This window comes from Dipodomys ordii, unplaced genomic scaffold (genome assembly GCF_000151885.1).
Source record: "Dipodomys ordii isolate 6190 unplaced genomic scaffold, Dord_2.0 Scaffold418, whole genome shotgun sequence".
Lineage (NCBI taxonomy): Eukaryota > Metazoa > Chordata > Mammalia > Rodentia > Heteromyidae > Dipodomys > Dipodomys ordii.
In genome coordinates, this window is record NW_012267634.1 from 52,001 (window position 1) to 66,461 (window position 14,461).

General features: G+C 36.4%; 1 protein-coding gene across 1 annotated transcript in view; it reads right to left on the bottom strand.

The window, feature by feature from the left end:
* The window catches only part of LOC106001793 (interferon-induced very large GTPase 1-like), a 29,341-nt gene that overhangs the window by 13,670 nt on the left and 1,210 nt on the right, over positions 1-14,461 (bottom strand). The gene's annotated exons all lie outside the window — the stretch shown is intronic.

Below are 14,461 nucleotides of genomic sequence, written 5' to 3' on the forward strand. Positions count from 1 at the left end.
GTGCTGGGGGGGGAGGGGTGGCCTTCCCTCCTCTGCTCCCTGAGAAGGAGTGAGGATGTCGGGCTTCTACTCACGCCGAGTCTTAGATCCTGGGTCGTCTCTGGTCTGCAAGCTGCAGGATGAAGATGTCCACTCTTTGTTGGTTCTTACTGGTGTTGAGTAGAATCCGCTCGCCCACTGCATCTGGCTCCTTCGTCCCGGACTCTCTGTGTGAGTGCTCAGGTATTGCCCCGGCTGCGGTCTCCGCAGCTTGCGACCCTGCCGCCGCTGCCGCGGCGGCTTGCTGGCGAGTGCTCAGATGTGTCTTTTTGCCTTGGCTTCCCTCTCTTGTCTAACTCTCTGTCCTGTGATGGCACACTTGGTGTGATTCTCTGGCTTAGGACTGTTCACTGGAACTCTAAATCTGCTTTCTATGCCAGAGCTTTTTCAGATTCTAGCTTCTCCTCCGCCATCTTGAAAATCTCCACTCCATTGTTTCTTAAATTATGACTTCACATTTTTTTATTGGATAGTCATTGTAGTCATCATCTTTGGCATGCTTTATTTGATCTTGTTTGAATATTTGTCCCTTCTAGTATTCATGTTGATATTCATTGTCACTTAAAGATATTAAGGGGGAGGACCTTGGGGGAGGTGATTACACCATCGGAATGACAATATCATGTAATGGCTATGGTGAGGGCTGGAAAGGTCAAGGAAAGAGAGATCTCTACCCAGTGTATGTTTTTGTCACTATCAGATAAATATGATACAAAGTAAGAGTAGCTGCCATGCGAGGAGTATAGGTTTCTCACTTTATGTTATTTTTAACTGAGGATATTTGACAAGGAATATTCATTTCTTTGTTATGTCAGGATATGGGTTAGTAGATTATGATATCTACAAATTGAGTTGTTTATCTTATCATCCAACAGACACCTTGATGGTTACTATTCCATGTCTCAATATTGTATAATTTGTAAGTAGAAACTTATGGATTTTGTTTTGCTAGTTTTGTTTTTCCTTAAATTCTTCTTGGTAGCCCCATCTTCCTTCTGATCATTCCTAATCTGGATAGATGGAATTAATTCTATTAAAAATGAATTCAAATATCTTCTATCTTTTTGTGCTACTGAAATTTCTATCCCTGAAGTCAGGGCCCATTCCTAAGGAATGAGAACATAGTTTTAAAGAAAAAGCAAATAAGCCTTATTGATTTGCTAAGCAAATGAGGACAGCAGAAGAGTAGTTTCTCAGGGCTGCTAGCTATGTACATATGATCATATATGAAATGATTCCATGACATGGACACAAGGGGTTCTTCTTTGTTGTTGTTCTTAATATACTAGGTGATTTCTGTTTTCTTTTGTGTTTTCCCCAGTATGGTTTAACCCCTGTTGTCACTGTATTTGATTTTGGTACCATGGGTATTGTATTTACATTTATCTGAATTAGGGAAGGGAAGGGGAATAACAAAATGGTGAGACAAAGGACAAAGGGGGAACCTATGCAGTAGTGATACTCACAAGACAATATGTTGGAAATGATCATTACAACATATGGGGCTTGAGGGGGAAAGAAATAGAAAAATGAGGGAGGGGGTAACAAATTAGACAAGAATGGTACTCAATAACTTACTTATATAACTATAACCCATCTGTACATCACTTTTACAATACATTTTTTTAAAAAAGAATATTAGTTTTGAAATCCACCCCTATGTGAGGAAAGGAGACACAAAGTAAAAGAAAAAGTTTCAGTTTTAAACTTGAATAATGGGGGCTGGGAATGTGGTTCAGTGGTAGAGTGCTTGCCTTGCATGCATGAGGCCGTGGGTTTGATTCCTCAGCACCACATAAGCAGAAAAAGCCAGAAGTGGCACTGTGGCTCAAGTGGTAGAGTGCTAACCTTGAGCTAAGGACAGTGCTCAGACCCAGAGTTCAAGCCCTAAGACTGACAAAAACAACAACAACACAACAACAAACTTGACTAATGAAGCATTCTGGCTCATGAAATCATTATCAGGAGAAAACTTCAACAGAGACTATTTCAGTGGACCTTAGTACATTTGTCCTTTTGTTTTCTGTGTGGGATGACACATTTAGAAGGATATATCCAGCTGGGCGCTGGAAGCTCATGCCTGTAATTCTAGCTACTCAGGAGGTTGAGAACTGAGGATTGTAGTTCAAAGCCAGCCTGGACAAGAAAGTCTGTGAAGCTTTTATCTCTACTTAAATGCCAGAAAGCTGAAAGTGAACTGGTAGGGCACTAACCTTGAGCAAATTAGCTCCAGTACCCAGGTCCTGAGTTCAAGCCTCAGGACTGGTGCACGCATGCGCAAACACACACACACACACACACACACACACACACACACACAAAGAAAGAAAAGTAACATACACTGAGATTTGATCTAATCTCTGTCAGAATAACTACCACCATGAAAACAAAAAATTACTGGTGGTGGTTAATAGGACAAAAATAATCTTAATAACAATTGATGGGAATGTGAATAATTGTAGTTATTTAAGATGTGATACTGTAAATATGCATGTTTTAATTGGAAAATAAATATTTCTTCTAGTCTGTATGCAGTTTTTACAGTCCTAAGTATGTTGTCACTCTAAATGAAAGAGACAAATGCATTTGAAGTATTAAAATATAATCTTTGATATTCTATCTAATGAAATCTTAGAGAAATTAAATTAGAAGAATTAACTTGGCATTTTATGGATGATTTCTTTAACATACGTTCTTTTTTCCCTGAGCCTTGAACACAGGGTCTATACCTCTTTTTCCCAACACTATCACTGTATCGGTTAATCCACAGCCTACTTCCAGCGCTTTGGCGGTTCATTGGAGATTCGTGCCTCATGGATTTTTCCTGCCCAAGCTAGGTTCAATTTACCATCTTCAAATCTCAGCTTCTAGAGTAGCTTGGATTATTAGGCTCATACTGAGCCACTGGTGTCTGGCATCATTAACTTTATTTTGTACTTGTTTTTGCAGTTTGATAAATGTAGAATGTGTGTTTCATTCCCAAATGTTTATGTAATCTTCTAATAGAATTAAGTTTGTTTTACATATAAATTATTACTTTGTAAAGATGGCCAATTAAAAAATTATGCATGACTGCAACTTCTGTTTTAGTATGTTAGCTACCATTTTAACAGAAGATGCCAGACACTTGTAGCTCAATGATCATTCTTTCCAAACCTCTTTTCTTTTTCTTTTCTTTTTGCACTAATACTGGCACTTGATCTCAGGACCTTTTACACTTAGAGCTTGGCAGTTTTACTCAAAGTTGATGCTCTAACACTTGAGCCACAGCTCTGCTTTTTGATGGTTAATTGGAGATAAGATTCTCACAGATTTGCTTGTCCACGATGGCTCTGAACCATTCCTGAGTAGCTAGGATTATAGGTGTTAGCCACCAGCATCCACTCTAAACCTCTCTTGTTGCTAAAACTTGGCTAAAGCTTTGCATTCTTCTAATAACATTTTTCCTTGTGGAGCAAACTGACCAGGGCAATTCCAGCTAAGAGCCTAAAGACTGGGAAAAACTCATGTCTAATTCCTCTCAGGACCCTTTGGGTGAGTGGTTTTTCCTTGGGAATGATTTGTATACTTTTGCCACTAAGTACTTTTTCTATTTGTAAACCAGTGTGCATTTGGGATATCCTCTCCTGAGAGAGCAGTATGTGCTTGTTACACCAGATCACAATGTCCTAAGTTCCTTACATACTTAACTCGTTTTGTTTTTAGACCACACCTATGTAGTGAGTTATATTACTATTCCAGTTTTGTAGTTGAGAAAATTGTGCCACCAATTATTCAAGTGACTAACTTTACAGTCTGACTTCAGGCTTCTTAGTCTTAGTGATTACACTAAAGGTATTACCAACAATTCTTTTTCTCTTCATAAATCTTCAGTACTCTCATTCATTAACTCCTTTATTAAGAGTCTCCTTGTGATCATAATTCTCCTCCTCCTTCTCCTCATCCTCGCTTTCTTCCTCCTCTTTCTCCATCTCCTCCTCCTCCTCCTCTTCCTCTTTCTTCTCCTTCTCCTTCTTTTCCCTCTTCTCTCTTCTTTTCCAGTCACAGGGCTTGAACTCAGGGCCTGGGTACTGTCCCTGAGCTTCTTTTGCTCTACCTCTTGAACTACAGTGCCACTTCCAACTTTCTGGCTGTTAACTGGAGATAAGAATCTCATGGACTTTTCTGCCATGGCTGTTTTCAAACTATGATCCTCAGATCACAGCCTCTTGAATCACTAGCATTACAGGTGTGAGCCACCAGAGCCCAGCTTCCTTGTGATAGTTCCTGACAAAAGGGGCATAGTTCATCTAGTCACAAAGTTTTTCTGAAGCCTATTCTGGGTCCTTTATACTTCCTAAAAGGTTAGTCACTATCCCTGAGAGATGATAAGACATTATATTTATGATGGGTTGTAAACATAATCCATAAATTGCAAGGAAAAAAAGATATAAACCCCCATTCTTCCCCAAAGTGATCTAAATACTGAATGGTTAATCAGAAGTGTCTTCATATTACAAATTCTTTTAGGGTCAAGGGGGAAAATGGTCAAGATCAAAGTGCAAACAAACAGTAACAACCATATCACAAAGAATATTGAAAGGGGTGACACTGATCATGATGTATTGTATTCATAAATTGCTTTGTTGAATAGCAATTATTTTTTACAATTATTTAAAGGTTATATATATACATACATATATACTTATGTATATATGCACATTTATATGTAGATAACAAACATGCATACAATCATATATATACAGATACATGTGTGTATATACAAATATATGTATATACACATATACACATGTATATCTACATAAAAATATACATATATACACACATATATATGTATATACATACACACATGTATTTGATCTTATGCATGTTATCTATCCTTATACTAGGTATAGCTATAAGTTATTTCCTTTTGGTGCCTATTTGTATTCTGCTTATGCTATTTCAGGCACAGGCATGTGGCCTTTAAAAATCATTATTTATTTATTTATTTATTTATTTATTTATTTTTACATGCAGGCACATTTAGTTTAATATCAAGAATGTATTACAAAAAGCTCAAGTACAATGAAGGAGCACATTCCCCCATTAACACCAACAACAATGCTCTTTTCACATGTGCCCATTGGATGTGACAAGTAAGTTCACCACTGAAAAAAATAGTGCAGTGAATCTCATCACAGCCATACAATCTAGTTGTGAAATGAATGTTTATAATCCAAAATATATATAACTTAATTGTTATTATACATTTTATAAGTTGGCTAATGAGTAGAATTCTTTTTGGACAATGTCACCCCTTCCTTCACTTTCTACCTCCAGTCCAAGTGACTTTTTAAGAACATAATAACAAATATGTGTACAAAACAAAACAACAACCCAAAACAACAAATTGCTTCAGATGCTCCTGATTGGAATCCACATACCAATCCAGTAATAGTCAGCTAAGAAGTGGATACAGTGTTTTAAGTCCCTCAAGATTGAAGAATAAACATGAAAAGTTAGCAATTGCAATGAAGCTCTAGGAATTGGGATGTTTTATTAAATTTTTTTTATTTTATTATAAAGATGTTGTACAGAGGGGTAACAGTTACATGAATAAAGCAGTGAGTACATTACTTGTCAATCATTGTACTCCTTCCCTTGTGTTCTCCCACTATACCTTCCCTCCCCCGCCTCCCACACTCGTCTACCCCCCCACCTCATCCTCCCTCCCCCCACCCAAAATTGTAAAGTTTGTTTCCAATATACTGTCCTGTGGGTATTCTTGTTGTAATGGGTCATCCTGTGTCCTTGTTTCAGTGTTTTGTTATTCCCCTTTCCCTCCCTAGCTTAGACAAATGTATATACAAGATGTAGGGTACCAAAATCAAGTACAGTGACAACAGGGAATATACCATAGGGAGAAGAACATACAAAGGAAACAAACAAACAAAAATAGCATAGTACATTGAAAACAATAACAACAAAGACAGATCTGTTTTTTTAAATTTCCAAGAATGGGCCATCCTCAAACCTTTGTACTAGGAGAAAAAATTATCTCCCAGTTCTTGTAAGTGAGCCTATAACGAAGCTTACATGTGTATATCTTTTGGCTTTTCTATAACAAACACTTTTATGGGAAAGATACAGATGCAGAATTTCTCTTTTTCTATTTTAGGACAAATAAATTCACACACACTCACACAGACACACACACAGAAGCACACACACATGGGTAGTGATTTCCCCTTAATATGGGTTTTCATTCAGACACATAGCTAGGGCTCTCATAGCATTTTGAGTATGTTTGGGTCTCCCTATGGGTCTGTATGATTGACAGTTTGATTATTAGGGTGGTGGTATTAGGAAGTGGTATGAGATCTTTAAATGGTGTTATACAGAAGGATGCCCTTATATTTTTAGAAGCAGATCAAAGTATTGTCTCATGGGATCCTGAATAAGTCTCTTGAACCTGTTGGAAAAGGAGCAAGCTGACCCTTCCCTTTCTCTTGGATGGAGATAAGACTGCTTAATCTTGCAAGCCTCTCATTTTCTGCCTTCAGAGTATCTCTTGAAAGATTAAAAATTAGAGTTACATTTTACAATTGCTAACTGCTGATTTTACTTCTGTAAACTTGCTTGTGATAGCACCCCCTCCCCTCCCTGAAAATAAGAAATTGGGTAAAAAGTTTCAGAGTCCAGATGCCCGGCAGGGACAAGGTCTGTGGTCATAGATAAAGAACAAACGAGTATGTTCTTCTAAGTTCCTGTTTGAAAATTCCCCAAATGGGACCCAAGATAAGGACCATCTGGTGAGTCCAGCAAACTAGGCCAAATGTCAACCAGAAGCCTGTAACTTTGTGAACTCACCTCCAGGGTGACCGCTCCCCGAGCCAACCATTTTATGAAGAATGTTACAAAGTTTCCTGCGTAGCAAAATGATTGCTAACCGCTGTTCCAGGCTCTCTCCCTTGCCGAGGCAGAGAGACCGTTTGCGCAAACGCTGAATAAACTCCTCCTGCTTGTTGCATATACTGGTTTGGAGTCTTGGTTTCTGGGGCACCCTCCCAGTGACGAAAGTATCCCAGGAGTCTGGGGTCTTTCGTCTATGATATATGGCTTAGATTTCAACCTACAAAATACTGTGAGCTAAACCAACTTCTCTTCTTTATGAAGGTTGCTGAGTGAAGCATTTTATCAGGGTAATGTAAAGCAGACAAAAAGAGAAAATTGATATTGAACAGTGAGGTTATAACTTAAAATCTACTTAAAGATATGCAGAAACTGTAAGGATCATTTATAAGCAGAAATTGAGTTTGGGGAGCAAGCTAAAGAAAGCTATAAGTGAAAAACTCCTGGCAATTCTTGGAAAGACTTAGAATCAAGGAAGCTAATAAATGAACTTTGTGGAATTTAAGATTTTAGTGTAAATTGTACACAAAATCTCCATTATTATACCATGACAAACAACCTGTTTGTCTCATGTCTGTACCCTGAGGATTTGTGGAAGGCAGAAGTTAAAAATAATGGCCATTGTTTATTCACTAGAGGGGATTTCAAAACAAAGATACATTCAAACTGTTTCATGGATATGTCTATCAGCTTTTAGCCATCTTTAGAGTGATATGTGGGATCTATAAAAAGCAAAGGAGAAATATTTGGAAAATCCACTGCCTAGCTAGGGAAATGGTGTGTGGTGATTGTGACGAGAGTTTAGTGGTGTGGAGATTGCTATGGTTAGAAAAAGAAGCTGATTTCACATGAGGACATTAGACAGTATATGATGAAGACACTTCAGACATATTTTTTGGGGGGTGGGTCTGGTTGTGGGGCCTGAACTCTGGGCCTGGGCGATGTCCCTCAGCTCTTCAGCTCAAGGCTAGCGCTCTACCACTTGAGCCACAGTGCCACTTCCGGGTTTTTTCTTTTTGCTTATGTGGTGCTGAGGAATCTAACCCAGGGCCTCAGGCATACAAGGCAAGCGCTCTACCACTGAGCCACCTTCCAAGCCTCCATTTCAGTCATCTTTGAGGTAAAGGAAGCCAGAGGTCCAGAAGTATAAATCTCAGAGATCATCCAAGGAAAGACCACCAGGATACTCTGCATCCTTAAGAACCATCTGACATACATTTTAATCATACTCTCAAAGGACAAGTATTAAGAGAATTCTGGAAAACAGTAGAGAGATGTGACTTGTGCAGAGAAATCTCAATAACAGGTAATTTCTCAGCTCAGCAGAAAACCATGCAGGCTTGAAGGTAGTGGGGTCATATTTAAAACAATGAAAAATGATCATCAACAATAATATCTGGGAAGACAAACTTTGATAAACAAAAGGGAATTGAACACCTTCATGAATAATCCATTACTGAGGGACTATGTAATTAGTCTACCTACCCACCAAGAAACACTAAGGTGAGTCTATCAGGTGGAACTGTAATCTGAGTCATTGAGGTAGAAATGGAGAATATAAGCAGTTTATCAAAGCAAAGTCTTTTGAAGAAAGAACAGTATGTGTAAAGGTGAATAAGAAATCCTAAAACATGGTGTTAGACTTCTGGATTATGGACCTTTCACTTACAAATATTCTGGAAAGACAAATGCAAAAGATAAAAGTTTTTAGGTGGGTGCCATTGATTCATACCTGTAATCCTAGCTACTCAGAATGCTGAGAGCTGAGGATCACAGTTCAAGGCCAGCCCTGGCAGAATTGTCACTATGAGAGAGACTCTTATCTCCAATTGCCCATTCAAAAACTAGAAGTGGACCTCTTCAATAGAGTATTAGAATTCCTTGGTAGAGCAGTAAGGCAAAAGGCAAACATAAATGGGATCCAAATAGGGAAAGAAGAAGCAAAACTCCCTTTTTGCAGATGACATGTTCCTGTATTTAGTGAATCCCATAGAGTCCACTCCCAAGGTACTTGAGCTGATCTGAAACTTTGGCAAAGTAACAGAGTGTAGAAGTAATACACAAAAATCAGTAACTTTTCTCTATGCCAACAATGAGAAGGGAGAGGCTGAAATTAGGAAAGCAACTTCTTTTGCAATAGCCTTAAAAAATAAAATATCTAGGAATCAACTTAACCAAAGAAGTGAAGGGCATCTATATTGAAAATTTCAAAAATCTGAAAAAGGAAACTAAAGCCGATTTAAGGAAGTAGAAAAACTTTCCATGCTCCTGAATTGGGAGGATTACCATTGTGAAAATGGCAACATTATCAAAGGCTATATCCAAAGTCAATGCAATACCTGTCAATATCCCAACTTCCTTCTTTTTTGCAGCAATTTTGTATTGTGATTAAGTGATTACATAGATTTCACAGTATTGTGGGATAGTGATACTTAGTTAAAGTCATAAACACATTCTAAACTTCATGGGGTAAATTGTCTTTATCATGGTCTATAAAGTTAATGAGTTCTATGAGCTTTGACAATACAGTTATTGTATTCCTTCTTTAATGAAATAGAAGAAACAATCCAAAAATCCAAATGGAATATTAAAAGACCCCAAATAGCAAAAACAATCCTTAGCAGGAAGAACAGTGCTGGAGGAATATCAATACCAAACTTCAAACTCTATTACAAGGCTGTAGTAATAAAAACAGGTTGGTACTGGCACAGGAACAGGCCTGAGGACCAATGGAATAGGACTCAGGACCCAGAAATGAACCTGCAGACATATGGTCACCTAATATTTGACAATAGAGTCAAAAAATAGGACTGAAGAAAGACAGCCTCTTTAACAAATGGTGCTGGTAGAATTGGCTAAACCTGTTTAGAAAACTACAGTTAGATCTTTATATATCGCCTTGCACCAGAATCAATTCCAAATGGATCCAAGCCCTCAAGGTAAAAGCAGATATCCTGAAAATAAAACAGGAAGGAATAAGAGAAACACTAGGACCTGGGCACCAGTGCCTATAATCCTAGCTACTCAGGATGCTGAGATCTGAGGATCATGGTTCAAAACCAGGCTGGTTAGTAAAGTCCCTGATATATTTATCTCCCTCCAATAAACCACTCAGAAAACCAGAAGTGGCACTGTGGCTCAAGTGTAGAGTACTAGCCTTGAGCTGAACTGAAGAGCTGAGGGACAGTGCCCAGGCCCAAAGTTCAAGCCCATGACCAACAGAAAAAAAAAGAGAAAGAAAGAAAGAAAAGAAAGAAAGAAAGACAGCAAAAAGAAAAAGAAAAAAAGAGAAACACTAGGCCTACTTGGCACAGTTTGAAACTTTCTTAATAAAGACCCAGAAACACCACAAATCAAAGAAAGGTTGTATAAGTGGGATTGCATTGAACTGCAGAACTTTTTCATGGCAAAGGACATAGCTAGCAAGTCCATAGACTGGAAGAAGACCTTCACTAGCCATACAACAGACAAGGGCCTCATCTCTAAAATATACCTACACCTCAAGAAATTAAATTCCCCCAAAACAAATCCCCAAAGAAATAACCACCCCATTAAAAAAGTGAGCTAAAGACTTTAAGAGAGACTTCTCTGAAGAGGGAAATATGAATGACAAAGAGACACATGAACAAGTGCTCAACATCTTTGGCTATAAAGGAAATGCAAATCAAAACAACACTGAGATTCCATCTTATACCAGTTAGAACGGCCACTCTCAAGAAAACTAATTACAACAAATTGTGGTGGGGATGTGGCCAAAGGGGAATGCTACTACACTGTTGGTGGGAGGTTCCTCAAAAGACTACACATAGAGTTTCCTATGATCCAGCAATATCACTCCAGGGCATTTACCCAAATGACCACAAACAAGGCCATACTAAAGCTACAACTACAACCATGTTCATTGCAGTATTATTTGCCATAGCTAAGATATGGAACAATCCAGATGCCCCTTAGTAGATGAATGGATAAAGCTGTGGTATGTATACACAATGGAGTTCTATGCTTCCACCAGAAAAAATGACATTGCCCCATTTGTAAAGAAATGAAAAGACTTGGAAAAATTATATTAAGTAAGACCAAAGAAAAGTAGGTTGCATGATTTCATTCATTTGTAAGAACTAAAATATGTCTATGATATTCTTTTATTTATTTATTTATTTATTTATTTTTTATTTGTGAACATACTGTGTCTATGATATTCTTAACAGGAGATCTCAATAACTCAATTGCTTAGTGCATAGGACCATATAAAAAAGTGTATCAACATGAACTCCAAGATATGGAAACAAGAGGTTCTTATTTTGTCCTGTATGTAGTTCTTAATTTTCATTTCTTTTAGTTTTCTGTATATTTTGTCTTGTATATAAGATTAATTAATATGTGGAAAGGAAACGGAATCACAGAAACAGCTGGACAAAGGATGAACCAATGCAACATTGATACTTGACACTACATTGGATATGAACCTTCCAACTTGGGGAGAGGGGAATAGGGAGAGATAAGCAGGATAAAATGAAGGATGGGGTAAACAATGGTTAAAACCAAATGTATTCATTACCATACTGATGTTACCATAACCCCCTTGCTCATCATCTTTTCAATAAAAAAGAAAAATACTAAAAGTGGAGCTGTAGCTCAAAGTGGTAGAGCACTAGCCTTGAGCAAAAAAAGCTCAGGGACAGTGCCCAGGCCCTGAGTTCAAGCCCCATGACAGACTGAAAATTAAATAATATATATTATATAATATATAAATATATAATATACTGTATAATATACAAAAATATTTTATATTTATATATAACATATTATACAACATAAATATAAAATATATAATATAAATATAACATAATATATGATATAACATTCAATATATATAAAATGCATAAGAATAACTATAAAGTAAAATATATAAAATATATAGTAAATAAACATATATGAATATATAAATATATAAATTATATAATATATAAATACGTAAATAAAATACAAAATATATAACATATTTAATATATAATATATAAGTATATACTTATATAAATATACTTTTGTATATTATACATTATATAAAATATATTTAAATAAGTAAATATATTCCAATATATTAATGTAATATATGTCATATATTAATGTAACATATAGAATATAAATACATATATATACATAACTTATACATAAATATACTTAACTTATATGTATATATATATATTAGTTTTAAATCTGTGCTAACTGGCATAATATATGTAAAGGTATACTTTTGAAAATACACATAAAAATGGGAAGGGATGGTAGGGGAAAAACAAAGGAGGAGGTAACAATGCTTGATAGGATATGTCCTCATTACCTTGCTCATGTAACTGTAACCTTTTGTACAGTATCTTTACAGTAAAAAATGTATAAAAAATAAAAAGGGAAAGATTGAACTACATGGAACTAGAGTTTTTATAGCTGTGGAAAGGAATATGATATAAATTTTAAAAAGACATAATCATTTTATATATTTTTTAAAAAAGTACACCCACAGATTGCATGTTATCTTAGGTCGGCTCTTCCTTTCTAGCGGGATAGGAATAAGTGGGGTGTTAATGATTGTCTCATCTATTGCCTATAAGATGCTGATTACCTCTGTTTCTGATGCTGTCTGTTGCTTGTTGTTTTTTTTTAAATAAGATTTAGAAATAATGAAATTTAAAGAATTATGAATGACTGTTAATTTCAAATGAAGGACAGAGAAGAAGATAATTTTCCAGATTTCTTTGCCTATCAGGGACAAGGAAAGTGAGAGCTTTGGTTTGAATAGACAAATGCAACAATTATTTGTCATCTCTTTTCTTTGAGAACACACAGTGTCATAAGAGGAAAGCTAGACTAAATTTGATGTTCACTTTTTACCAGTTGTGGGATCTTGGATACAATAATCCTCTGAGATTGTATCTTTTTATTCTTTTCTTGTTGTTGCTGTTGGTCATGGGGCTTGAACTCTGGGCCAGGGTGCTGTCCCTCAGCTCTTCAGCTCAATGCTAGCACTCTACCACTTGAGCCACAGCACAACTTCTGGTTTTCTGAGTGGTTAATTGGAGCTAAGAATCTCAGGGACTTTTCCTGCCTGGGATGGCTTTGAACCATGATTCTCATATCTCAGCCTCCTGAACAGCTAGGATTACAGGCGTGGGCCTAGGGCACTTGGCTAGGAAAAGTTTTGATGGGAGATTCCATCTAATTTTTAAATTGGAGAAATGGTGAAATGATTGCTAAGAATCAGTTTTCCACATTCTTTCAGTAAAACTGCTTCCTGTTGGATATCTACTCTATTTTACCCTATTGACTTGTAGCTCTTTTCCTTTTTCTGACAAATACTTTGTATTAGTAGATATGAATTGCAAAATTAGCTCTTAAATCCATTCCCTCTCCCTTTTGTGGCTCATTTATCACTTTACATCCTGAAAATAAAATTTAAATAACTTGATTTCCCATTTAATAGAATTTTTATGATTAATTTTGATATGGCATTCAAGACCTCTCAAAACAATCATTTAAAAAATGCGATTTTTTTTGGGGGGGTAAAAGTGGTGTTCACATGGATTACATAAGATAGGTAAGGAGTACATTTCCTTTTGAACAGTGGTATATGTCCCTCATTTTTTTCTGGTCTTTCCCCATCTGAATCTCCTACCCTACAAGTTGTATAGTTCAGTTTCAACATAGCGTCTGGTGAGTATCATGCTAGATTGCTTCCTCTTTGTCTCACCTTTGCTTATCTTTCCCTGCCTCAAATCAGATAAAATTAAATACAAGACAAAGATAAGAAATACAAAGCAGCAACAAATGAGAATAAACCAAAGAAAAAAAAGAAAATCTCTTTTTTCCATTTCTTTTTATATATATACACACATATATATATAAATAAATAATTATATATATATATTTTTTTTTTGTCAGTCATGGGGGGCCTTTATTCTGGGCTGAGTGCTGTTACTCAGCTCTTCAGCTCAAGGCTAATGCTCTACCATTTAAGCCACAGCTCCACTTCTGGCTTTTTCTGCTTATGTGGTGCTGGGCCTCATGCATGCAAGGGAAGCGCTCTACCACTGAGCCACCTTCCCAGACCCTCTTGTTTCCATTTCTTGGAGTTCATTTCGATAAGCATCATTTTATATGCATATATATATATATATATATATATATATATATATATATATAGCTATTGAGCCCTTGTAATCCTTTCCTAAGAATAACCTTTGTCCTCACTGTGTAAATTTTTACAGTGATGTTTAATCATTTCCAAGTGCAATTATTTAAAAACTCATTTTTTGTAACTACATTTTTACCTTTTCCTAAGCATGTATCTCATTTCTTACATTTAGATACCAGATAGTGCCATCAACCTTACCTCTTAAGGTGCTGATTTTTGGACTTAGAATATTACATCACATAAATTTTTTATTTTTTTAAATTTAAGTCCTAGAATCTTTATTTCCAGAACAAAACTACTTCTGTAAAGAGAGATGAGGCCCCTTAGTGGGCTCAGAAC